The sequence below is a fragment of the Coturnix japonica genome, chromosome 17 (assembly GCF_001577835.2).
Source record: "Coturnix japonica isolate 7356 chromosome 17, Coturnix japonica 2.1, whole genome shotgun sequence".
Classification (NCBI taxonomy): domain Eukaryota; kingdom Metazoa; phylum Chordata; class Aves; order Galliformes; family Phasianidae; genus Coturnix; species Coturnix japonica.
The window spans coordinates 4,214,926-4,241,261 of NC_029532.1; the positions used below are offsets into that span (position 1 = coordinate 4,214,926).

General features: G+C 52.4%; 1 long non-coding RNA gene across 2 annotated transcripts in view; it reads left to right on the forward strand.

The window, feature by feature from the left end:
* LOC107321910 overlaps positions 1 to 26,336 on the forward strand; it is a 38,706-nt gene that overhangs the window by 9,625 nt on the left and 2,745 nt on the right. The gene's annotated exons all lie outside the window — the stretch shown is intronic.

Sequence of the window (26,336 nt, forward strand, 5' to 3'; positions counted from 1 at the left end):
CTAACCACTCTTCTAGTAAAGAACTTTCCCCTAACATCCAACCTAAATCTTCCCTCCTTCAACTTAAAACCATTTCCCCGTGTCCTGCTATTATCAGCCCTTTTGAAGTGTTTACTCCCTTCCTGGGAGTAAGTTCCCTTCAGGTACTGAAAGGCTGCAATGAGGTCACCCCGCAACCTTCTCTTCTCCAAGCCGCAACCTTCTCTTCTCCAAGCCCTTCTGGGGCTCCAGGAACCCCAGATATCAAACTTCCCTTCAAGACCCAGGTTCAGCATCCTACGTGCCTCAGAGGACCCAGCCTGGGCAGTTCGGTGCCTAAACAAAAGTCACCTGAAAATCTGCTGTCCCCAGAGCTTGTCCAAGGTCAGTGTGGAAGCTGGTGACAGAGCCAGGATCTGGGTCTGGCTTCCTGTCCCACCTGTCCAGCCTTCCACTCCAGCCCTCTGCACACACCCATCCCATGTCATTCCTCACTCTCTGTCCCATAATTCGGTTGTTTTCTGCTCTTTATACTCCAGAGTGAAGATAGTTGGTGTATATCTATGTCATATTTTCTCAAAAATCTATTAAATTCTCTTCATTGCTCCCAGGACATAAAGGGAAATAGCAGCTGAAGGATGCTTTCTGTAAGAGTATGAAATATCGTCTAATTAGCAAGCAGAGATGGCCACAGGATGAGCAGAGAGGGGTGTGCAGGTTCCTGTAGGTCTGTCCACAATGTGATTTTCTGGTGTCACATCATTTAGAAACACAGCAAGTTCAGCATGTGGCAGCTCCCCTGTCTTCGGCTGGGGACTGAAAAGCTTCAGGTTGGGGTGCTACAGGTCTAGAGGGGGGGAGCTGAGGATTGAGAGCTTTATCATACTATTACCTGGGTGTAAACCCAAAGGGGAGCCTGGGATGTCCCCCAGGTCCTCCCACTTTATTTGCATTGATGAGGAGTAGAAGCACGTCCCAAAGTTTATCCAGGAAGGCTGCATCTCAGGCAGCTCTTCTAATTATCCATCCCCCCACTGTGTTTGTTCTGTTCTCCCCAACAATTCCTCCTTCTCTTTTTTTTTTAGCTGGCAGCAGCCAATGCCGTGAACCACGGAGAGCAGCTTCACAGCGCTCCCGCTCAACCTGCAGCAGGGATCTCTGAAAATAGCTGGTGCGTTTGCCCTTTTGCAGCAAAGCACCCAGGGATGAGGATTTTGCAACTCAGCGAGCGGGGTGTTGCAGGGGGTTTTTGCTATGGCTGCATTTTTATTGATGTGGGTTGTTTGTGCAGTCCCTGGTAGCAGCTGGAGCATGGCAGGTACCTCTGCATTGAGCTTCAGACTCCTATGGCTGGCATCCAGGCAGCCCCATAGTGGCTCTGCAGGGTTGTGCTGCCCACCTCCTCCTTTCCCCCACATCTTCATGGGGAAACCCCGCTTGTAGCTGCAGGGGATGGATGTGGAGACCCCAGAATGAAGCAGCCCTCCTTGCAGGGGATTTGACACCTGAATGGCTGGGTGATGTCTAGGAGGAATTAAACAGCGCTGATTTTTATCTCGGATGTCAATCTGGAAGATTAAGGACTTTTTTTCTTGAGGGATAGAGGATGGTGGTATTTTAGGGGCATATAAACTTTCAAAATACCCTGTGGCATCTATGTTAATGCATCTTCCTGCATTATTAAAATTCCTTACAGACTTCCAAACAGCTCACAATTTGGGCTCTAAAACGCTGGTACAGGCAGATCTGTGTGGGGGGCAAAGCTCAGTGACTCCGTGCACTCGGTGCTATAAAGCAGACGCTCTCCCCTGCCTTCTTACAGCCTTACACGCTGCAGGCAGTTCTCTGCTCACACCCGAACCCACCCGCTTCTCGCTCATCCCACTCCTTTGACTCCCTGCTCTGGAGCTGTCTTGGGCTCTCAGCACGTCCGATGCCTCGGCTGCCAGGAGTTTGCTCTCCAACTGCTTCCTGGCCCCCTCGTGCATGTGGGCATGGAGAGGGGGGGGCTGCGAGAGTGGGGAAGGATGAACAGCAGGAGAGTCTTCAGGGAAGGGATGGGGGAAGCAAGAAGGGGGGAGCAGAAGTGAGAACAGGGAGGAGGAGGGAGAAAGGATGCTGCCTTGTCTGTTCTCAGATTTTATGTTGGTTGAATCGCGCTGGGTTACTTAAAACTGGTGCAGAGCTGCCTTCCCCTCCCCTTTCCTCCAGGCAGGCACTTGCATTTGGGGTTGAATGCCTTAATTCACTTCAGCTTCAACCTGCTCCTAATTGACTTACACCACATTGAAAGAAGCTCGGCTTCCCAAGCAAGCAGCGGCGGTTGCAAAATTGCACCTTAAGTGAAGTCAGTGTGATTGTGTGCATAAAGAAACCTTGAGCCTGGCGCAGACGTGCGTGGGAATAACTGCAAAGGGTTTGTGCTGCACAATCCCAGAGTCTGGGCTGCTCCTCTTGGCTTGGCTTTGGGCTGAGCACGTTGGGGCTGAGGGCCAAGGAGCTTTGTGTTGGTAGGGTTTGACTGTCAGAAGATTTGCTGTCCCCTCCGAGTCCTCTCTGCTCCATCCCTCTTCTCCCACTGCAGATGTCTGCTATAAAGGAAAAAAAAAGCCTCCACAAACGATGTGGTAACATTTACTTGAGGGCTGTTTCTGCTGCACATCTGATGCATGTGACAGGGTCAGATTAACCCAGCCTCTGCTTTCCAACCACAGCTATTTGAAAGCACCAAAAACAATGCAAAACAAACCAGAGGAGCTCTGCCATCCTGGCGAGGAGCTGGCAGGCTCTGGGGATGTGTGAGCTGCAGGGATACACCCACCTGGTGCTCAGCAGGGCCAGATGCTCAACGAGGAAGATGGTCTCCCACTTTGAGGAGGCCAAATTCATTGCCAAACTCAGCTTTTGAAGGGACTGGTGGCTTTCCTTGGTACTTAAGGTTGGGACTTTCAAAGAGCTCAAGGAGAGCTGTGATATTAAGTGGAAGAAAGCATCTAATGCTGGGGGATGCTCTCAGAACCCTCCTCTTCCTGAAGGATGGCTCTTTTGTTGCTGTGGATGGGCTGTCTGAACTGAGGGCAAGAGTCTTTCTTCCTTATGAGCCCTCTCCTTCCAGTGTCTCTGCGTCCTCCATGATTCTTTTGGCCTTGTTACATCTCTTTCCAGTCTTTTTTTAATTATATAAGCACTGATTTTTCCCATGGTTCTGGCTCAGCTAGTGTTTTAATTAGACATTTAGCCTTCTCTGGTTATTGGTGCTAGAAAACAGGGCTGGAAGGGACCCCTGGAAACAGATGCACCCTGTGACAGAGTGAGTTAAGTCTGAATGGTGCTTTCTTAGAGGGCAGTGAGGCCCTGGTGCTCCTATCCAGAGCAGTGTGGGAGCCTCATCCATGCCCAAGGCCAGGCTGTATAGGGACTTGGACAACCTGGGCAGGTGGGTGGCAACCAGCCCACATCAGGGGGTTGGAATGGGTGGGCTTTAAGACCCTCTTTGCAACAGAGAGGTGCTTGGTGATGCTGAATGGGCAGGGATATCAAGGGCAAGGGAAAGGAGTGTGGGGACCTGAAAGTCTCTGTTCCATAAGATCCCTCCCCTCCCAAAAATCCTGCCCTGTCCTTCAGTGGGGCTGGGGGTCCTGCATGTGACCCCTCAGCATCACAGCATGGCAAAGTCACAGAGCAGCCCTGCAAATCCCCACTTGGTGTGGGGAGGACTGGCCAACAGACTGCTAGGACAGGGGTTGTGACGGGCACTGAATGGAAAGCTGAGAAGGTGAGAAAAAGGGAGAGTTGAGGGGGGGTAAAAAAGCCCCCAAAAAACACCTATGGAGAAGGAAGCGGAGTTGGAGCAGAGCTGCTTGCTGATGGAGTTGCTATGGAGACGTGGCATGAGGAAACAGCATAACACAGCCCGGCGTGGGGCTCAGACCTGCGGGGGCTTTGGACTCGTTTCTCTCCTCCTTCCACTCTCACTGCTTTCCTTCCCTTAGATATGGTCTTCCTCAGCCCACAACAGTCCCCCTCCAAGCAGTGGGAGCCATCTCTTCTGGAGGGAATGCATGAAGGCTGCTCTTCCCTGCATCCCCCATGGAGGGCCTGACTGGGACCAGGGTTTTGTTATCCAGACAGTGTGTGCAATGGATCGGTTCTTCTGTCATCTCCTGATGGGTGACGCCTGGTTTTTAAGAGGAAGAAGGCTTGGTTTCATGTGCCAGCTCTCCTTCCTTTTCAGTGAAGCGATGCTCTGTCATCGTGGCGAGTCACTTCCTCTCCATGAGTCAGAGAGGCTCTTGCAGGGTGCGTTGGGGCTGACTGTTGGTGCTACGTTTGCTGTGCAGGAAGAGAAACCCATGTCACTGTGCCTGTAGAGCAGTGTCACCCACCTCTGCCCTTAGTGTTATCAATGGCAAACATCTTACTTTAAAGGCTCCAAGACTCCAGGTCATGGAGCTTGGTGTTTGGGACTGAGATTTCATTAACAAAGTTAAGGTAGTGTTGGCAAGGGAAGGGAAATGTCATCTCAACCCCCAGAAAGCAGATAGTGCACGATAACCACCCTGAAATGAGTACTCTGTAGATGCTCATACTTTTAGGAACACCCTCTTAACTTTGCTTAGGGTTTGGCAGTGGCATGTGAGTGCCTGAAGCTGGCAGCGCTGTGGATGGGGAGCTCTTTCTGCTTTTCCTTCACCTCTCTCCTTTCTTTCCACTGCTGCAGATGCCCTCACTGTGTTGGTTTGCCTGGAGCTGTGAGCACAGAGGTGCCTGGCTTAGCCTAAGGTATCTGTTAGCATCTGCATAGCATAGTATGCATTTTCCCTTTCTCCTTCCTTTCAATGGAGCTGAACCCCCCCACCCCAGAACTCCCACCTTCCAGCACAACAATAGCCTACCACAATGTCTCTTGATTCTCCCTGCCTTCATGCTCATACCACATTGGGCTGTGGTCTCCAGTAACTCGTGCTGGCGCTCGATATCCAGTTAACAGGGCTCAGTGCAGTAAATCTTCATTACTCTTGCCAGTCTCACCATTCCTTGCTGTGGCTCTGACCATCACCTCACCACAGCTGAGTCAATCGACTGCTCTGTGGGTTGCAATCTCCTGTGTGACCCTGCTGGAGTTCACAATAGGTGCCCCAGTGGCTGAGAGCAGGGATGAAGGCTGTCACCTCCTACCTCCTGGAGGGCTTGTTAAATAAAGGCTTAATTTTTGCTGCTTTCCATTTGCACCCACCAGAGCCATGGTAAGCTGCAGAATCTGCCCTTTCTGCTAACTCATCTATGTCTTGGATGTCTGGAGGTGGTGGGTTATAGGATCAATCTGTGGCTGTCTCCCTATGCCTCAGTTTCCCAGCCTTCAAAACAGAGCCTGGGGAGTTACTTTCTTCCTTCCCCATCCTGGAAGGTCTCTGAACATAAGCATTTCTCTGTGCAGCCTAAATGTTAGGGGTAGCTTGAATAAACCAAGGTTGGACAAATATCTGAAGGTCATAAACACACAGTTGAGTAATTATTTAGAGTGGTCTAGGAGATGTAACAATGGATAATAGGATAAAAGAAGGAGAGGGAAATGTGGCATAGTTAACAGAAAATTCTTTCTGATCCCATGCTTAGGGCTGCAGAAGGAAAACTGTAGGACCTTGGTAAATCTGAAGGGGTGGTTTGTGGATTGATACAAGATATGATGGCTGAGTCCTCAGGGAGATGCAATGAATGGCCCATGTCCTGAGACTATGCAAACTCTGCTTTGCAAAGCAGGTAGGCCATGGGAGGTAGAGCACAGAGGTGGGAATTGAGCTGTTCAATGACAGACGTTGTTAGCATGAGGTCAAATGATTTTAAACTGCCTGAGATTATGCTTAGGGTAAGAACAGTGGGAGCTGATGGAGGGGAGGAATGATGCTCTGGGATGGACCCATTGGAACAGTGGGAAATGCAGTGGCTTTGGAGATGGAGGAGTTCACATGTGGGGTGAAACTGGCTGCTCGCAGGCAATGAGAGCTGCAGCCTCCAGTTACTCTTAAGTTCATGTACAAGGTGCTCTGGGAGGTCAGAGCCATCCTCGTGTCCATGCTACTACTAATAAACAGAGCTTGGAGAGATCAGTAATCTTCCTTGGTGAACATGTAGATGTTCTCCAATACATCTGGAAAGTTTCTTCTTACAGTAGTGGTTAATGTATCTTGTGATGCTAGGATTGCATCTATATTTAGTGAAAGGAAACCTCAAATTTCTCATTGATTTGAAGAATGGGCTGAGTTGCCTTTGTGGCCATTTCTACCTGAGTGTTTGTCATCTTGGAGTTGACTCTATAAGATCACACATACTAGGATGGGGTCTTGCGATGTGATCTTAAAAACAAGAGCATGGTGTGGTTTCCAGGAAGCTGAGCATTGCTGGTGGAGGATCCTCCCTCCCTGCATGTCCCACACCAAGTGTAAGATGTGAGGTTTCTCTCTTTGGGCTCTTTCCAGACATACAGCTGAAAGATGGCTTGGAAGGACACAGGGAGATCAAAGGTATTGAGTGCAAGGACTGAGGCCAAGGACTGACACAGTCTCAGTCATGTTCAGCTTATCAAACTCAAGTACATGTGAATGATGGAGGGATGGAGTTGCTGACTGCCCTCTCATCCCTGCTTGCATGGTAGGGCAGGCAGGCCCTTGTCTGTCGGAAGCTGGACAAGGAGTATGGTCACACTGTTGGCTTTCCTGTCCTGCTTGCATAGAGGGCCATTGCCCCCATGCTGCCACCCACTGCCTGCTGGCACTTTGCTGCTTCCTGCTCCCATCTTGCCCAGTAATTCCTGGCTTCCTCAGTAGCACATGGGATTTTATCAAAGGCTTTAGGGCCATCCTAACAAATTATATCTACTGATTATGTTTTTTTCACCTTTATCTGTTGTTTTGTTGATTCCATTGGAAATCTCCCATAGCAGGTATGCACGCTTCGCCTTTCAGAAGCCCCCAGTTTGTTCCTTTTCCATCACAGCCATTGAATGATGCAGTTAATTTTTCCTGGTATTGAATTATTGTTCTGAGCAGCCCTCAAAAGGGACAATCAGAAGAGCAAAGCTGGCTAGGATCTGGGTGTACCAATCATAGTGTCCCCTCTCGGGCTCCAGGTGGGGATGCTTTAGGGTGGGATGTTTGCAGAAGTGATGTGTGTGCAGAGAGAGCATCCCTGCTTGGAGGAGATGGGAATATCCCCAAAAGCCCAGATTGTTGCCATGAAACACGGGTGCAGGAGCACGCTCATCCCTGCGATAGTTTAGCTGGCTGAGCACTGAGTTGCTTTGGCTTTGTCCTTGAAACCCAACGAGTGGGAGTTTGTGGCCAGGCTGGCGGCTGCTGCTGTACGGAGCAACAAAACTCAACCTGCGAAGGGTTAATCATTTCCATTGCAATTGTGTCATCTCTTTGGGGACCTCTCGCTCATTTTGCAAGCAGCCGCTGAAAGCCGAGGCGAGGGGGCTTTTTCTTATTCAGCTGCACGCAGCTTCAGAAGCACTGGACAGCCACACAGCTGTGCTCAGCCGCCTTGGCCTTGCAGATGGATGGAGAAAAGGATTTGTGTGCGTGCATGTGCTTGCGTGTGTGTGTGTGTATGTGTGTGTGTCTGAAACCTAATTGTCTGCTGTCTAATCCGTCAGCCGGGGGGACAGCTTGCACAAGCCCCTTCCAGGCAGCCTGATAAATGCAGCACTGCCAGGGCCCTTTGCAATGTAGTTGGGTTTAATTGGGATTGCTACGTGCATGGACTCTGTGCGCCTGCCTGTGTGAGGGATGCTGCTTGTGGGGACATAGACAGCTGCTGTCCTGAGGACTGGAGCTGTGCACCCAGCCTGGCTCCTGCTGGGGTTCTGGAGTGAGCAGCCCCACTGCTTATGAACTTAGCACCTTGCCCCAAAGGTGGGGCTTGGAAAGACAACAGGCTGCTGGGATTGTGAGGTCCAGCTTGGGGATGTCACCTTCTGTCTCCAGTGTAGTGCAAGGGATGGTAGAGAGCATCCCCAGTGCAGATCTAGGCAGGGATGTTCCTCTTGAGCACATTCCCAACCCAAAGCAGGTGGCAGCTCAGGGACTTCCCCAGCCAGGGTGGTGTTTTGTCTTTAATGCCCCTCCATGGATTTCCCATGAATTTCTCTGGTTGATTTTATTATTATTATTTCTTTTCTGTAAACACAGAGGCTTTAATCATCCCCTGAGAGCTGTGGTGAGGGCTTCCACTGTTTAACCACATACCGTGTGAAGAGCCATATTTTCTCTTGTTCCTTTTGAATCCGCTGCCTCTTAATGCCATTGGATATCTCCTAATTGTTTTATCGGCAGACGGGGTGAGCGATCAAACTTGGCTCACCTTTCTGAGGCCATAGATGTGCCTCTCTAGCTGCTTGGTTTCAGGGTTTCCTCCTAAGGACTCACTGTTTGATCATCCAGCTCTGGACCTTTCTCCAGCTCTGCTGGTGACGTCAGGACTCTGCAGGTGGTGACATCCTCATTCGTTATATAATTAGAGGTGATGTCATGGTTACAGCAGATGGGATTTGCATCAGCATTGGTTGCTTACTGCACGTTGATGTCAGGAGACTGTTGTGTCCTGCCCAGTCACAGGAACTTCTCTTGAAGCTGTTGATCTTCATTGTAGGGAGTCTAAAATGACAATGTTTTGCCTGTGAGCTCCCTGGACGAAAGGGACGGTGCCTAGATGTTGTTTTTCAAGAACCACTGTGCTTTGCAAGGTGGCCATGACTCAAATGAGCGATGTGGCTCTGTCATTTCATCCCCCAGGTGCAGGTACCTCAGGCTGGTACCCACCAACTCTTCCATAATAAATGCACATCAGGTTTCAGGGCAGGTGATTCAAGGGAATCACATTTCCAGGCAAGGGATTATAGGACAGCAGACGGGCTACTTGTGTGGCAATGCAAATGGGGGCCCAAATCTCCCCCAGGGCTGTAATAGAACACTGCAATGCTTCTGTACCCCAAAGCTTCAGGAGGGACATGGCCTTGTTCTGTGGGTCTAGGAGCAGGGATGCAGGAGTATGACAGTGTGGTCACCCCTTGCACCCCTTCCCATGGCTGCCCCATGCCCCCCTCCCTGCCCTCCTGCTTCTCCATCCCTCCTCCTCCCTCTCCCCTCTCCATTGCCCTCTCTATTCTTCTCTTTCTCTCCACACCTGCTCCTTTCCTTCCCTCCCCTTTTCTCTTTCCCTCTCCTCCTCCCCTTGCCTTTCTCTCCATCCTCTTATCTCATCCCCCTTGTTTTTCTCCTCGCTGCCTGTCCGGCTGATTTACATGCATGCTGCGTTGAAGCAGCTCAGCTGGATCTAATGCCTCCTGCCGCGAGGAGCAGAGCCGGCTCCGGCCTCGGTGCGGCACTTCCCGGGTGAGGCAGGGAGCACTCTGTGCCCCCCACACCTTGGCCCGTGCTTTGGCCCCTTCCCACATTGCTTTCTGCTCCTCATCCTCTCCCCTTCCAGCCTGTATATCCAGCACTTCATTCCTGCTTTCACCACTTCTCCTGCCCAAGTCCTCGATCCGTGTGCCTGAATCTCCTGCAGCATCCCATGCATCCACCAGCCAACTTCCCCATGAGACTGCTCCTTCTATGGGTGGGTGCAAGAAGAGGGGCCAGAAATCTGGGTTGATGGTGGGCATTGAGCTCCAGCTGCTGTCATCTTGGAGATTGGATGCTGAGTGTCCCAGGTGGAGCCCATCCTTTCCCAGTGTATTTTTCCTCCACCCTCGTGTCCGTGTGTGGAGTAGGGATCGAAGTGCCCACATTAATCGCTGGCTCTAATCATTCCCATTTCCATTTGGCTGATTTGCATTTCCGTGAGAGGAAGATGCCCTGATTAATATCCCCTCAGAAGAGCTTTATTGCAATGGCTCCTGCCTCTCTAATTGGAAAGTGGTCTTAACCTTTCATGCAAGTGGCTGGGATGTTCCCTGCCTGCCAACACCTCGGGAAGGGTCTCAATTGTCCTGAGCCTGTGAGCAGTGGGAGGTTTGGAGGTTCTGACTACACAAAAGCAGGGAGGAGCCCCCCTGTCCAAGGAGGATGCTCAGGAGAGGAGCCAGCCTCCAGTTGTGCCAATGGAACCCACAAAGGAGATCCAGTGTTGGGATGATCCCAAACCCATAGGCACCCAGCCAGCCGTGAGCAAGCAGCTTAGTGCTTCTGAGCTCACATCTGTGTGCTAATTAACAACCCATGGAGGAGTGTGTTCCTGTGATGTAGGCAGAGCCATTCCCGTTCAGTCTGCAGCACGGAGGCAGGATCCAACCCCACAGCTGGGATCCTGCAGCTTGCGCTCCCCAGGGAGTCCCAGGCCCACCACTAACCAGCTTGAAAGCCTGCCTTGCACTTAGCTGCTTTCTGATCTTCAAAGGCTCTGAATGCCCAAGGAAATCAGACCTCGTGGCTTTTCTTCCAGTGCAGTCCCCAGATCCAGGCTCTCGTGCAATTCATTATCTTGCCCTGTGCATGGGGAGCGGGCACTGCTCTGTGGCTCTTCCTTGGGTGCCAGTCACAGTGCAGAGCAGCTTGCCTGGCTCACCACCACCCTGATGTGCTGAAGGCAAAGAGTCCAGACGAGCACAGCCAACTTTGTCCCTCCCTGCTGACTTCCCAGCACTGTGTAGAGCTGCATTGCTAAGACCCCAACCTGCCTCCCAGGTGCTTTTATCCCCTCCCCTTCTCCCTTTTGCCTCTTTTATTCTCTCCTTGTGAGGCTACAGAAGTGATTTTTTTTTTTTTTTAATTATTATTTCTTTCTAATTTTGGTATTTAAGCTGGTTTAGTGGCTGCAGCAATGAGTGTTCCTGATAAACAGCCTGGGAGATCTAGGGAATAATCTCTGCTTGGTGATGGCAGAGGCACCTATTGCAACTGCTGGCAGCACACAAAGAGCTGCCCTCACCTCTGCCTGTTCCACAGCCTCAGGAGGGGAAAGATTGTCTCTGTCCTTAATCACTGAATCTGAAATCCCAGCACCTGCTATTCCTCAGATTTTCAGGGCTGGTTTTAGCCTCTAAAGGAAAGGGCAATAATTCCCATCCCCACCCAACTCCTATCTGTGGGGCCATGGTATGATCTGAAGCCAAGGAGATACTTTTTATATGGTGAATGATTTGATCAGAAGTCTGTCCCAAAACCTGTATGTGCATCAGCTGCTTCTCCTTTGCTGTGGGGGGAAATTTGTGCAGGGCTTTGCTGTGTGGGTAGGGGAGAAATGTCCTATTGCTTTGCTGCTGGCACTGGCTGTGCTCTGAAGGTTTGTGTAGCACTGTGCTGAGTGGTGTGTGTTGGTGCAGGGCACCCCAAAAGGTGTCAGGGAAATACAGAGGAAAATGCAGGTGGAAGGATGTGGGAACAGAGGGAAGAGCCAGAGATACTTTGCTGTGACCTCAAATATAAATCAATGAGGAAAACATCTGCCTTGTCCCCTGATCTGGACCAGATCAAGTAGAGAAGCTGGGTTTGTGCTATAGGAATAGTCAACAAGGTTTGCCAGTCTTTACTTTGGAGTTGGAGACTCCAAAGGGAGTGATGGCATCAAATCAAAATCCCAGGAGGTGATTTCCCCACTGTGCCCCATGGGATGCTGATGGGAATGAATGGCACTGCCTGAAGCAATGCTGATTTGGTCCAGCCCTGCCCAGGGCTCTGGAACTCACAGAAACTATCTGCTGAGTTCAGAGCATCTGTAAAACTCCTGCTCTGGGTCAGAGGGAGGGAAGGGGCTGCAGCTTCAGCCAGGTCTGCTCTCGAGCAGAGAGTGTTTAACATAAAACACCTCCTGTTTCTGAGCAGAAAACGCTCAGGCACTGACTACCAACGTGAGCAGCATTGCTCAAGCGAGTGGTGTTTACACCCCGAAGCCTTCAGACTTTCTAGATTTCACCTGCTTCTCTGCAGAAACCCCTTGAGAGAAAACGCTACCAAACAAGGCAGTGCCGGGCTGGATAAATTGCCTGGAACAAATGAGCTGGAATTCATAGGAGCCCATTCCTCATGTAAGAAAGGTGTCACTCCGGCAGTACCTGGGGGAAGGACCCGGCTCTGTCCGCAGCTGCTGTCCCTGCTTGGGGCTGAACGCCACGGCAGCAAACATGCGGCGCACACGGTTTGTGCTGTCTCTTCTCAGGTGGGAATTGTAAACAGCAGCAAAGCAAGTTTTGTGCTTTTTCTTGTAGAGAGAAAGGGGGTTTTGCGAGCGTTTGGGCATCAGCTGCAGAAATGGGATGTTAAGAAGGAGGGTTGGGGCTGGGTGCTGCTGGAGGAGCTGACTGCAGCGCCGGAGGGGTTTGGGGACGTGTACCCTCCAGCTGTCACTGCTCGTCCCTCTCATCCTGGAGCTATTTCTGCCCCAACTTTCCAACAAGCTGCTTCCAATGCTTCCCAGTCGCTAACCATGCTGGTGTAGAGAGCCAGTTTCATCCCCCTTTCGGTGCCCTATTTGCATATATTTGCATAGCACACAGGTTTCTGGGAGGGGAGGAGGAGCTGGAGAGGCACATCCTTTATTCCTTTATTTTCCTTTCCTCCCCTCTCAGCAGAATTGCATTTATTTATTTCAATCCGGGGCTCTTGCTAAGAGCGGCTCCTGGCCGGGTCCTGAGGATGAGGCTGCAGGGAAAGGCAGGGACAGCTTCCATGGTTCTGGGTAACTCAGAGCTGTGGACAAAGGTATCGTTCAGGCACACCCAGACCCTGAACTGACACTTTGCAATTCTCTCAGCCCCATTTCTAAAAGCTGTCATGCCACCCCCAGCACTGCAGGAACCAAATGCCTCCCAGTGCCAGCCCAGCCCTGCAGGGTCAGAGACCAGTGATGGGATGATGGAATTGCCTTCTCAGGTCTGTATTTTTCCAGATTCCCAGCCAAAATGAAAATGCAAACTCTGGGCAGGCGGAGCTGCTAGTTTTTGGCAATGAGATCTCCCTTTCAGGGATGCTCTGGAAGCAGAATGCTTCTGAGATGCACGCAGGGTGTAGACTTGCTGGAAATGCTGCTTGCTGTGGGCGCTCATGCAGGTCCTGCTGCTCAGCTGCCTTCCCATGAGCTCCTCCATCAGGCTCTGCTCCTGGCTAAGAGCCCTTGGCCAAGGCGCTGGGTGTCAGCTCCCTCACCCCAACTCTCACAGTAGGATGAAAGGGAAAGAAACCCCAAAGCTTTGCTGGTTTTCCTTTCCTCAGGCCTTTGCTGGTTTGCACTCTGTCTGCTCCCTGTCTGGGTTTAGTTGCCTTCCTTGGTCCTCATGCAGTGCTCCTTCCCATGGGATTTGCTGCTTTCACAGGGAAACATTAAATCTCTGGGATAGGTTTTACCAACACCAGCATTGGTTCTTGCTATCTTTGTTGGCCTATACTGGGTGGGACAGGAGCCCTTCATTTCCCTCCCACTTACACACGCTGCTGCCTTGCTTGTCCTGAAGAGAATAGAAAATGCATGTGGGGTTTACCATACAGACCACAGGTCCTGTTTGTCTCCTCAGCTGCAGTAATGGGGACCCCTTTAGGGGCCTTCCATGCACCCCTAATGTCTCTGCTATGGTTTTTTTTTTGCTGTAAGAGGGATAAAGTTGAGGCAGATCCTGGCTGTTCTACTGAGTGGAAGGACAAAGCAGCAGGAAAACACCCCCCTGGGTGCTGCCCCACCACCCTTGGACCATGGAGCTTGGGGCTGCCTTGTGTTTCTTCCTCCCCTGGGGCAAGATGAATTGGAGAGTGTGTGCATGGATGGGGATGGTGACAGAGATGGTGAGACCAGGGACAAGGGGACCAGCAAGGGCTCTGGGCTGCAGCAGCTGCCTGCAGAACCTCGCGCCTGGCTGGGTTTTAATTTTTTATGCTAACTCCTGTTTGCAGTGAACATGGTGTTGTGGTTCCTGGTATTCAGGAGCACAGAGGCAAGCAAGTGAGCTGCAGGCTGTGCTGAAAGCTGGCTGTTGCTGAGCAAGGCAGGCAGTGGGCTGGCTGGGGCTGGCTTGGCACAGCTTGGCATGACCATGCCACGACAGGCTGTGCCATCCCCATGTGCCGCAGGGGTTGCAGGTCTGGGTGCTGGAAACCAGCTCCTAGGAGACCGTTCAGGTTCTGGTTACCTAAACCTTGGGGATTGCTGCATGGGGACAGGGGTCAGCATGGCTGCAGAGCACTCTTTGCTCCTGTGCCCTCTTGCTCATGGAGCTCTTTCCCAGCCCTGCAGCTCGGGGGCTGTTTGTCTTCAGCTTGACCGTTCCTCCGCCTCCCCCGCCTGTCTCCTCCACTTCCTCATTCTCGATGTCGGGTTGAGCAAGAGCAGAGCGGAGCCTCCTCTGGATCAGGGTGAGGCTGGGGGGGCCTTCAGTTCCAAGTTCCTTTTTGATTTTTTTCTTTTCCCCCCCTCCTTCTCTGCTATGCGCACAAAGCCGGGCTGTGATGAAACTCCAGCTCTGCCTTGCTTGCAGCATTCACGCACGGCACATGCTGGAAATAATTGTCCTTGGTGGAGCTCTGCAAGCTGCAGAGCGATTTAACCAAAAAGAGGTGGAAAGCAGTTTTATTTCTGCACTCTGCCTTCCAGTCTAGAGGCAGCCCCCGGCTGCAGGGTGGCTCAGGGCAGGCAGGAGCTCTGGCAGTCCACATCTGGAAGCCGTGTGACCACACTGCATAGCACCAAGGCTGGGTTCATGTCTCATGTTGTTCAGCTGTGCTTGTTGCGTTGGGCTTGATGTGGCTTTGGTCTGTTCAAGCAGGGCAAGCTGTGGCTGCCTGCAGTGCACTGCTATGGGCGTGCTATGAACCTTGTGTAAAATCTGTGTTGGTTTTGCCAAGTTTGGGGTCAGATGCTGCAAGGGGAACTTGGGTAGGTGCCTGGGTAGCTAAGAATGCCCTGTCCTTGAGGTTGTCTGATAAGCAGAAGGGAGCGTGGTAAGTTGGAGGAGGATGTTGGCTATTGAGCCAGGTATTGGAGGTGTTGGAAGCAAGGCTTTTGTCTGAGCAGCCTTAAGGAAGGAGCCTGTGCTTAGTGCAGAAAGGCAGCAGGGTAAGGATGGGCCACTGCAGCATCTTAAAACAGTTCTGGGTGCATCCAACCCAGAGCCCTCCATGTGATCAGGAGCAGCCCCGAGCTCCTCCATGGGACAGACACTGACTGTGGTGCACGTGTACAGCACCCAGGCACACCTCACTCCTCCCTGCCTCCCTGCTGTGCCCCATGGCCACTCTGTATTCTCCTCCTCTTCCCCTCATTCTCCTGTTCACAAGGGAGGATTGCAGAGTTTGTCCATTTTTTTTTCCCCAGTTTTGGCCTATCCTTACTCAAAAATATTTTGTTTTCTACACAATTCCTTTTCTTCCCAAATAGCCACCCCATTTCTCTGTAGCTCTCCATAGATTTCTGCTCTCCAGCACCAGGGATCTCTTCCTGGCTATCTCAGCTGCCTTAGTTCTCTGTAGTTGGTCAAGGTCAGATGGGGCTGCTTTCTGATCTGACTGGAGATGAGCCCAAATCCTTTTGCTGCAGGAACTCAGGGCTGGTGGCACAACCATCCCCCCTTGGATGTGCTCTTTGGGTTCCACCAACCTCTACTTTCCAGTGGGTACGAGAAGAAAAAGTACCTGCAACCTCTAAACTTGTTTTCTCCCACGTCAGAAGGATGCAAGCTCATTTGTGTTCCTTGGGTCTGTGTGCAGAGGCTCGTGCATTATTTATGGCATCACAGAGATGAGGCCAGACCTGGCCTTGCTCTCCCTGGGCTGTGGGCACCAGCAGTGGGGGTGAGCCCATCGTGGTGACACAGTGACAGTCACTGGAGCCGGGCTCAGGTTTCTGCCTGGGTCACTTTTGGGGCCCAGCAGCAGCACCTGGCTGCAGGGTTTGGGGCTCAGCCCCCCGGCTGCTGGGCTCAGGGTGCTGGAGCCAGGCTCCTCGTTGTTGGCACTGGCCAACCCTTCATGGTTGCTCAGCAGCAGAGCCAAATTCTTGACTTCGGGCCCTTCTTGGGGGAGCTGGGAGGGTGTGGGGTTGGGGGGTGGGGGATGCAATGCATTTGAGCCCCGGTTTGCATCCACCACCCCCTCACCCACAACCCCCAGCCTGCTCCCCTCCATTCTCACCATTGGGGTTGCAAGGAGAGTGGGGGTCCTTGCATAACGCAACCCCCCAAATCTCGCATCTCCTAAAAACCCATTCTCCCCGGCTGCTTTTTATTGCTAACCTCCACTTGCTTTGCCTCTCCTCCCCTCCCTTCCCTCCCCTCCATCTCCCTCCCTCCCTCTCTCTGGGGGGAAAAAAGGTCATTGCGCAAATGATTAGTCAGAGCTCAGTTGCTGTAGCAACCGGCTGCTGGAACTGGGACAGGCGTGCAGCGAGGACAACGGAGAGGTCGACCATCAGCGAGGGCTGGGGAGCCCAGCCTTTGTATTTGCTTTTAAGAGCCGGGGAGCGAGGCGGTGCGAAGCCCCCTGCCCCACGCCACGACGGGGCTGCTTCCCCGCATCAGCCCCAGGCTGCTCGGCTGCGGTTTTCAACCAGCTGGCATCGCTTGCCTGCTCGGAGCCGCTGTTCCGATGCCATCGCGGTGCCGTCCCCCTCGTGGCTGTGTCTCTGCTCGGGGTGGCTTCCTCCCCCCCGGTTGTGGGTTCAGGGCTCCGTGTCCTCTTGCAACATCCTGCATGGGAAACACAAAGCCAAGTTCCTCCTCATCCGGCACGAGGAACCGGGCGTTCACCGCACCCTGCTTCTTCCCAGTTCCGGACTGCTATGGTGTGTTTGCTTTTGGCCCCCGAGCAGCTGCAAACAGAGACATCTCCAAACTCTTCTCCTGCCCTGAACTCAAGGGCAGCAGCTCTGTGCAGTGCACAAGGGTTGCTTGGCCTTGGAGGACAGGGTGAGGGCTCTGCTGGGGAGGGTCAGCTCGTGTGCATGGTGATTTTCACCATGGAATCATTGAGGTTGGATAAGGGCTCTCAGATCCCTGAGTCCAACCCCAACCCACCATGGGGCCATACTTACTGCTTAGGGCTCATGGGGAGAGCACAAAGGAGGAGGCAGGTGCTTCAGCAGCCTATAGTAGATACAAGTACTGCTGGGAATGGATGGGACACCTCAACAGAGGCACTTTTGGTGGAGCTGTGTGGGCTTTGGATGGGATTTCAGGGATGTCTTTGGTCTCCTGCTCAAGGTTTCCCTAAAGCCTGTTTTCTGGTTGCGTAGGGTTTGCTTGTTTACGGGTCCTCACCTTAGGTTGACAGAGAGGGAAACATAAGGGTGTCCTAAAGGCTCGAGAGCCAGTGGGGAAATAAAAACAAGCCAACTGTTCTCCTTTCATTTTCTCTTGCAAATCTCATTATTTTAAGGGCCATTCCCTGATTTTTTTCCAGAGTCTGGATATCTTTAGGAGATCTGAGTACTTGGAGTTGACTGCACTCTTCTCTCTGTGTTTTTCACCTTCAGTGCTAGTGCTGTATTTTCCTTTGGAGATGCTGAATAGAATGTGCAGCTCTGGTCCAGCTGACTAATATTTCAGGTTATCAAAAATGACAATGAAGGAAGGGAAGACCTCCAGGAGGGGGACAAAAATCCATGTGAGTCACTCAGACAAATCTGAGCCTGAAACCACAAAATAGCGCTGCCCCATTGCAGTGGGGGGGGTAGACCATCACCATCTTTTGGGCTATGGGGTTGCCTGGTTCGGTTCCCAGGTCATCATTGCTGCTTATTTCTACAGCTCCCTCCTTGCTCCTAGAGGACCCCCTGGGTACAGACAGGTGGCTGAGCATCCATGAGCTGAAAGAGAAGGTTTGGAAATGTTGGTCAGTGCTTCTTGGTGCCATTGGCAGAGGGAAAGATTTAAGAGGATAGGATGCCAGCAGCCTGAGGCTGTACCTGTGTGTTGATGGTACCTCTTCCACCATCTCAGATGCCATTTCAGCGCTTGCTTAGTGAAAAGGACTGCTTGGGTTTTGGTGCCAAGCCTCTCCTCTGCTTGTGCCCCCATCCCAATCCATGTGGATAGTGCTGGTGGTTCCTGGGTGGTTTGGGCACAATGTGAGACTGGGAGGGAGCACTGAGGTCTTTTTTCCCTTGCAAATAACATATGAGAGACTTCAAATGGGCAGTGAATCTGTGATGGTTTGGGAGCTCACAGCTGTGTGACAGCTTGCTGCTTGGAAGGGGCAGAGCCAGGGATGTCCTGTCCAGGTGGGATGCCCAGCTGATGTGTCTGCTGGGGGTGATGGTGCTCCAATAGGGACCTGTGAGGAAGGAAATCCACCACCAAACTACAAAGTGTCCTGCCCTGTGTGAGTAGTTCAGTGCACTTAAAAGCTTCATTCTGTCCATTCAGTTCCTCTGTGTGAGCTGGCTTATTTCTTGTGGGCAAGAGAGAGAGCAGCCAAGGGAGCACCTGATGCTGCTGGGTGCCAATGGTGGGAGGCCTGGCTGCCTTTTGGCCATCCCAGTGCTTCTGTTTGGCCTTCCTGACACGAGCCTCAAAAGTACAGAGACAATTGGCTCATGGTGATGTGAGAGACAGCCCTGACACGACACTGTGACAACAGTAAGGAACAAAACGTCCACGTGGAACTGAGCCCCAAACCGGCACGTGGGGGGGGGGATGACGCAGCAAAGGTGAAATATCAAAGGGAGAAGGGAAGTGCATGGCAGGAGGAGGGGAAGTAGTGGAGAGAATAGCCGGAGCTGACCTCAGCGGGGCAGGAGTGGGGTGGGAGCCTGACCACAGGCATGGAAGGGAAATGGGAAGAGGATACAGCTGGGACCGGCTGCAGCCACCCGCTGTCCCCGTCCGGTCCCTGTGCACCAGCACCCATAGCTCTGCTCCTGTCCTTCTTCCTACTTTCCTAAGGGCACAGTGCATCCAACCCTGGCTCCCCACACCTTGGTTGTTCTGAAGGCAGCACATGGCAGGATGCAGCCGTACCTTCCCCTGCCAGCAGCCATTGCCAGCAGCATCGTGGTGATGGGGGCTGTCCTGGCACTGCTGCTGTCCTTGGGTGTGCTTTTAGTGATGGGTTCTAAACAAAGGGCTCCTCAGGTCCCTTTGCTTTCCCCCTCCCTCAATCTTCAGTGAAGGTTCTTCCTTCCCTGGCTCGCCCTGCTCTCCTCCCAGAGATAGATTTGCTCTTTCAGTAGCAGCAAATATAGGGAATGTGGGTTGGTTTTTTTCTGGAATGTTGGGCTTTTTGGGGAAAAATGCAAAAAAAAAAAAAAAAAAAAAAAAGATGAAAACTGTCCTAGAAGAACTCACAAAAACATCCTCTTTGAACCCATTAGAATGGAATGGGATCAATAAGGTCAAGAGTTTCCCCCTTTTTCAGACCAGTTCTCAACTGTTTTAAGCTTTTGGTGTGGAAGGGTTGGGACAGTGAAATGCAAGGAGTGACTCTTACTCTTTCTTAACCCAAAGGGAGAAGACTTCCATCCCACCTGAGTCTTCCTTAGGGGCTGGTAAGGAGCCTTGAGAGCTGATGATGCTGTTGCCACCCAAAAGCCAACAACAGCAGGGCTCCATGCCACAGCCCTCTCCTCTCTATTATAGGGATGCTCAGAACCCATTGGGGTTGGGGTGGATGCCCGGACTTGGGAACAGCACAGTAGAATCATTGGGTCTCTGGGCCCTTTCCTGTCTCTCTTGCATGCTTCTTGATGTCCTCAGAAAGCAAAAAATATCCCTTTTTGTGCTGGGGTAAGGGGTTTTTTACTTGTTGGTTTTTCTTTTTGCTCAAGACACGCGCTGAGTGTGTTACTCAGGCATGACTCGAGAACTTGTGAGCAATAAAGTCATCCTGAAGTCTGCCAAAAAAAATCTTCTTAGCACACCCACCTCATCACACGTTCCCACTGTAGCTACTTCGGCGTGATCTGCTGCTGAAACGCAGCTACCTCGAGGGAAGGCTGCGGTCGCCATCTGGGAGCTCTGAGCAGTGGCACATGGGTGAACCCAAGCATAACGGTGCAGCACTATGCAGCATCACCTGGCTGGAGAATGGGACTGTTCACCATAGGCATCATGAATATGGTGGGCTGGGGTTTTGCTCTAAAATCCAAGAGAAAAGAGGGCTGGAAGGATGCAGGGATGTTGTGTAGCTTGGTGTGGTGTTCCTCCCGCAGCTTAGCTTGTGTCCCATCTTTGGGATTGTTGGCTCTCCCAGTGGTGGGATGGGAGGTGATGGCCTCCAATTGCAGCACAAGGTTCAGGATGGAAATTAGGAAACATTAGGTGCTGCAGTAGCACAGGGAATGGTGGGGTCACTATCCCTGGAGGTCTCCCCGACCTGTGGGGATATAGCACTGAGGGACGTGTCAGTGGGCACAGTGGGGTTGGATTTGGAGATCTCAGAGGTCTTTCCCAACCTCACTGATTCGGTGATTTTTCACCTTTTGGGTAAAGACCAGCTTAAAATCCCCATAAGGTGAAGAGATGTGGACCTTCCATATTGTGGCAAGACCAGCAGGGAAGAGACCTTTAGGAGAAGCTTATGGACAGGAGCACTCATAGGGCTGCAGGTCCAGTGCACAGCCCCACCAGTGCCTGGGATGACTGTCAGTGTTATTGTGCTTTCCCTGGGAAGGGAGGTGGCTTGGAGATATGTGCAAGCTGCTTCAAAGCAGGTGCTGGCACTGCAGCTTGATGCCAAAATTCCCTTTGCTGAGGGCTGCGTGGAGGCCAGGTCTACCTGTGAGAGCCATCACACCAGGTCTCGTGCTTACAGGACTGGGATGTTCCTGGGGTGGGATAACAGGGTTCCCTTGATTGTGGGGTGGGATAATGGGGCTCCCTTGTTGGTAGAGCAGGGTAATGGTGTTCTCTTGCTCATGAGGAAGAAGAACAGCTCTCCTCTGGTCAGAGGAAGGACCAAGGTGGGACGTGAGGGCAAAGGATGGGGCTGGAGGCACATGGTCACCTCCCCATGGGTGGGTAATGGGAGATAGGTCCGGGAAGGAGCCCCTCACCTGAATGATCGGAGTAAAAGCCGCCTCCGTGAAGGCCTCCTCTCCCCACCCATTCCCCGCCACGGGGCTCTAAATAATTGATACACTGATAAATAATAGATCTTGTATTTGCTCCTTCGCTTTTCTCTGCCGGGGCGTGTGCTCTCGCAGCCCGACCGTGCTGCATTAGGGTTACAGCGATGGGAGCGAGTGTGTGCGTGTGTCGGACGGGGTAGGGAGCTCTGCAGAGGGGAGAGCATTCCGGGGAGATAAAGGGCTGGTTTGATGTGTGTTCATGTGGCGGGGCTGTTTTGCCTTGCATGCCTTTCTCTTTTGCTTTATTTTTTTCCTGGAGTGAAGCCTGGCGCCAGCAGTCTGGAACCAGCCTGACAAGCTTTTGAGTTATGGAAAGGGGGAGGAGGGGGGAGGAGGGAGAAAGAGGGAGCGAGAGAGGCAGGGAGGAGGAGGGTGAAGGGAGAGGGAGGCAGCTGGGATGTGGATTATTAGGGGAGAACAAGAATACACACAAGAGGCTGGTGGGGTGAGGGCTGGGGGTACTGGGGCTAATGGGGAGGGGACGGAGCTGGCTGCTAGCGAACGTTTCAAAGGAGAAATTTTTTTGCACGAGGGGGAAGAGGGGGAATTGAGTCATTTTGGGCATGAAACGCAAACCTCGCCGCGTCAAGGAACAAGGAAGTTTTTTAAAGCTCCAATTAAAGGGCTTGGAGAGGTCCGGGGCTTTTAAACAGCCTTGGGAAGGAGGGGGGGGGGAGGGGGGTGAAGGGGGGGTCCTGGCTGGCGTTCAGGCTGCCGTCCCATCAGGACATTCCTTTCTGCTGAACGCTGCTGCTCCCGGCCCTCTCCACCTCCTTTTCCAAGCTGCCGTCGAATCCTTTCCAACTCCCGCGTCCGAACCCGAAGAACTTTGCTCCGTTTCATCTCTCGCCGCCCCCCCCCCCCCCCCCCCCCCCCCCCCCCCCCCCCCCCCCCCCCCCACCCCCCGAAAGCCCCCGGGCTGCGCTCGGCGCTTTGATCACGAGCTGCTCGCACTGAAAGCCCCCGGTCCCCGATGCTTCGTGGGGTCCCGGGCACGCAGCTCCGGAACCGGCAGCACCTCCGGATACGCTCTGCCAAAATCCAACCCCCCCTCCCTGGGAGCATGGACACCCCCTCCTGCCTTCACCTCGCTGATGGGGAGAGGCAGCTGCTTCAGCGCGATGGTTGTTGCGGTGGTGCTTAGTGCTGGGAGATGGGGGAGGAGGGTCCCCTGTACTGCGGTGGGGATTTGGCCCCAAATTGGAGGGGATGGAAGCAGCCGGGTGGGACAACAAGGGGGTGGCCTGGGCAGAGCGTTTGGAAGGCTCCCATTGGGGACCACAAGCAGGGGGATGCGTGAGCTCCATCGGGTGCTCATTGTGGCTGTGGAAGGGTCCCACTGGTGTTCATGCATCACCCTATCTGGGTTTCCCACTGGCTGCCCACCTTTTTGGGGTTCCCCATTGGGTGCCCATGAAGGCTGCTCAGGAGCTGCTCCAGGGCTTTCCACAGCTCTTGACATCCCATGCTCGGAGCACGTGTAGTTCTTGGTGCAGCTCCATGGCACGTTTCCCTCCCAGGTACCCTCTTGTCATTGCCATGCCAGTACATCACTGTGTTTTTGAGCCCTGGCACACTGAGAAGCTGCTTGTCCATGGGAGGAAATTCAGAGTGCTGGCAAGGAGATGGGGATTTGGAGCTGCCTTCGCATGGGCTTTATTTTGTTTGGTTTCAGCACAGCCTATTTAGCTCCAGTGACTGGGGAATGTTTGGGAGAAAGGAGTTCTTTGTTACAGACTGAAGAGCCTTAGGTCCTTGAGTCAGCTTGTGCGAAGAGACGCTACGTGGGCTCTGAGAAGTTGAGATATCCGAGGGATAGGCAGATTTCACATTGCTTGTACCTCTAAAGGGAAGAAAGAGAGTTCAGGTTCACACACCCAGCTCCCAAACAATATCCAAGCACCACCACCATCTGCCAAGGCTTTGTCTTTGCAGAGGAGATGTAAGGGGGAACACCCAATTTTCTGAAGCCTCCATTACAGGTTGCCTACGAGCTGCAGCTCTTAGAAAAAATACACTTCTTTCTCTGGGTTTCCAGGAAGCAAAATGTTGCCCTCCGCTGTTTGCAGCGTATCTGGAACAGAGAGCTCGCTGCCTCAGAGCCCAAATGGTGCCTTACTCTGGTGCCACATCCCTGGCGATGCCTGGGCTGGCTCAGGGACAGCCCCTGCCCTAGAGGTGCAGTTCAGACCCATGGGAGGTTCTATGACCTCTTGACTGCCTCCTGCTCTTGGGACACACACCTGGCACCTCAGCACAAGCACTATGCAGGACTGGGTAGAGGTTTGGATAGATTTGGGTCTGCTGAATATGTCTCTTCACACTGCGTGTTCCATAAGCAATCCCAAGCAGCAACGTTGTGCATCCTTAGAGCAAAGACCTTGATTTCTCCTTTTTCTTTCATTTCTCCTTTGAAACTCTTCTGACCTTTCAGGGAACTATTGAGACAATGTCAAACTCGTCCTCTGGTTCCACCTTGCTGGAGATGCAATGCAGATGGATCCAGAACGCAGGTTGGCTTCCATAGACCTCCAACATCTAATTGATAGAGTCTTCAACCTGCAAACATAGGGAATGATTGCTCTTCTCTGCAGTTGTGGGAATGGAGACGTGGGTGAAAACGGTCAGATGTTGGGGCAGGGATCTCTGCTGTGTGATACGGTGATACGGTTCCACCCGGAAAGCTTTGCTGTGTTGGCTCCATTGGCACTTTTCATCTCTCGTTCCTGAGATGCTGCCAAGAGGGAGGTGACCCTCATCCCTTTCCTGCCCAGAAGGTAGAGGGAGCAAGCAGGGATAGAGCCCTATGCCCAAGCACCTCCCTGCTCACACAGGAGCATGACCCAGCAGAGGTGGCAGGAGGTAATCTAACGTAATTTGGGACTGTTGGAGCCGGAGAAGAGTGAGGTGAGTCTTGGTGGGGAGACCAGCCTCACCTTTCATATTCTAATGCCTTGCCTTTGCCTGATTTGTGAGCTCTGGGGAGTCCTGCTGGGAATTCACTCCAACAGAGGCACACGCTGCCGTCCCTCGGTAAATTACACAGAGATATAATGAAGGAGGAGAAATCAGTTACTCTGTGACTGCGGCTCCCCAGGGGACCTTAATTCAAATATTTGTGGAGCTGAGCAAGTGGGGCGTTGGGGAGCCGTGGAGTTGGAGTGTCTCTCCACAGGTTTCTGCAGGTGGTTGGTAATGGCAGGGCTGTGTGCTGGGTGGTGGGATCCTTCCCCAAAGGGCTTTGAGCTCTTGGTGGCATTAACCAAGAGGAAAGTGATGGGGAAACCAACACTACATCTTCCTTAAAAATAGAGGTGCAGGTGGTGGTGGTGTTTGGGATGTTTGGAATGACCGTGGGGTGATGGGGGATCTGCCCATGGCTGTGGCCCAGTGGGGATAGCCCAATCCTTGCTGTGTTTCCTCAAGCTAAATGGGAGCAGGGCATGTGTAGGTTTCCAGAAGCGTTGGGAGCAATTCTCCACCACCTACATGGCCATTACATTCAGTAGGGATCATAAGAAGGTTTCCATGCCACATGGCAGCAGGTGAACCCCATACTGCTCAGCTTAGGCATGAGACAATCGATTTACCTCCAGCTCCACTGCCAACCAGTGCCTTCTGCACACCCACCAGCCAGGCTCACAGAGCATACCTGAAACAACAAGTCCCACTTCACCCTCACAGCCCAGTCTGTGGCTCAGTGGGGTCCCACACCATTAACCCAGTTGCTCCAAGACACCCGTACGGCCAGGCCAATGCACACAAGTGTGAGCACACGCTCCTCGCACGCCTGCTCACACGTGCATCAGCTCTGCTGGCAGCACCGTGCCGCTCCGCTCCCATGCCGACATCCCGCACTGAGTGCATGGCACCACATTTGCACACACACGTTCGCTCCAAGCAGCACGGCTGAGCTTCGTCTCTGGATGCCATGTACATGGGGGTAATCCCACTCACACCTTCACTCGTGTGCAAGCCCCCACACCCTCCCCTTGCACACACAGCACCTCGGGTCGGCACACGCACGCGGTACGGATCTGCGGCATGCCAACTGTTGGGAAAGGGAAGAAAAAAAACCACACAGATTCAGCCGAGAGAGAGAGAGGGGGAAAGAAAGAGAGAGAGAATGACAGACTGCAATCCCCCTTGAGTGCCTATCCTCATGAATATTAATAAGATGGTAATTAAAATGCAGGGACACAGCAGGACGGATGCAGGCGCTGCCTTCGGAGCGCTGGGAACGGGGGGAGCGCGTCTTTCCAGGCAGGTTTTGATTCCGTTCTCTGATGAAAAGAAGAAAACGGAGCCTTCAACTTTAATCAGTTTAGAGTTTTTTTGACACGACATATCTTTAATTGCTGATATTTCTGCTCTCCTCAAACCCAGCTCTACCGTCTCCAGTCTAACCAGAGATAACGAACCGCGGTGAAGCGCCGCAGATTCGTGCCGTGTTTACGCCTTGACTTGTTTGCTACTTTACTGGGGTTTCACTTCTTTGCCTCAGGTCGGAGGGCACGGCCCTGGCACAGCCAGCAAGGGGTGGGGGGCTGGAAATGGAACCCAACGCCTCTTTGTGTAACCTCTTCCCCATAGACTTCCCCTATTGCAGCCATAGGGAAACCAACCTTTTCTGGGTGCTCCTATCTTCTTGGTCATGTCTTCCTTTGGAGGATGCTTGGGGCAGGCTCATGGGTCCATGAAGGAGTGGAACTGAAGTGTTGCTTGCTCTTGGTGAAGATTATCCACTGGGTCTATGGATGGAAGAACATCCAGTGGGTCTTGACTATGGATGAAGAACCATGTTGATAGGAAAATGAAGGCAGAGTGTTGGTTGGTGCCCAAAGTGAACGTCTTGGGTGTGGGAGTAGGACCAGGTCAGCACAGAGATGAGGATGTAGGAGGGACTTTCAGGCAAAGTGATAAAAATAAGGACCCACAAAATACCCCATACCAGCATGGCTGCTCACTTTAGGTCAGGCCATAATGTTTGGTTCAGACAGAAATGTTTTTTGTTTCATTGTGTTTGGAGATTGCTTATTTTCTTTAGATCTTCTCCTTTACATTGAGTTCATCTTTGAGCTGAATGCAGTAGGTTTGCTGGAATGAAAATAATAATAATAATAAAATTTTCAGAAAAGGCCCCAAAACAATTTGTCATGCAAGTGATGGAAGATGGTTTGCATTTTCAGACCTGCCCAGCATACACGCCATGCAATATCCCTGCTGGATAAGCTGAGCTGCAGCACCCCGGAGCTCTTGAGGTTTTGTTGTGCAGCAGGGCAGTGCTGGGGTATGACGGGGCTTTCTCAGGA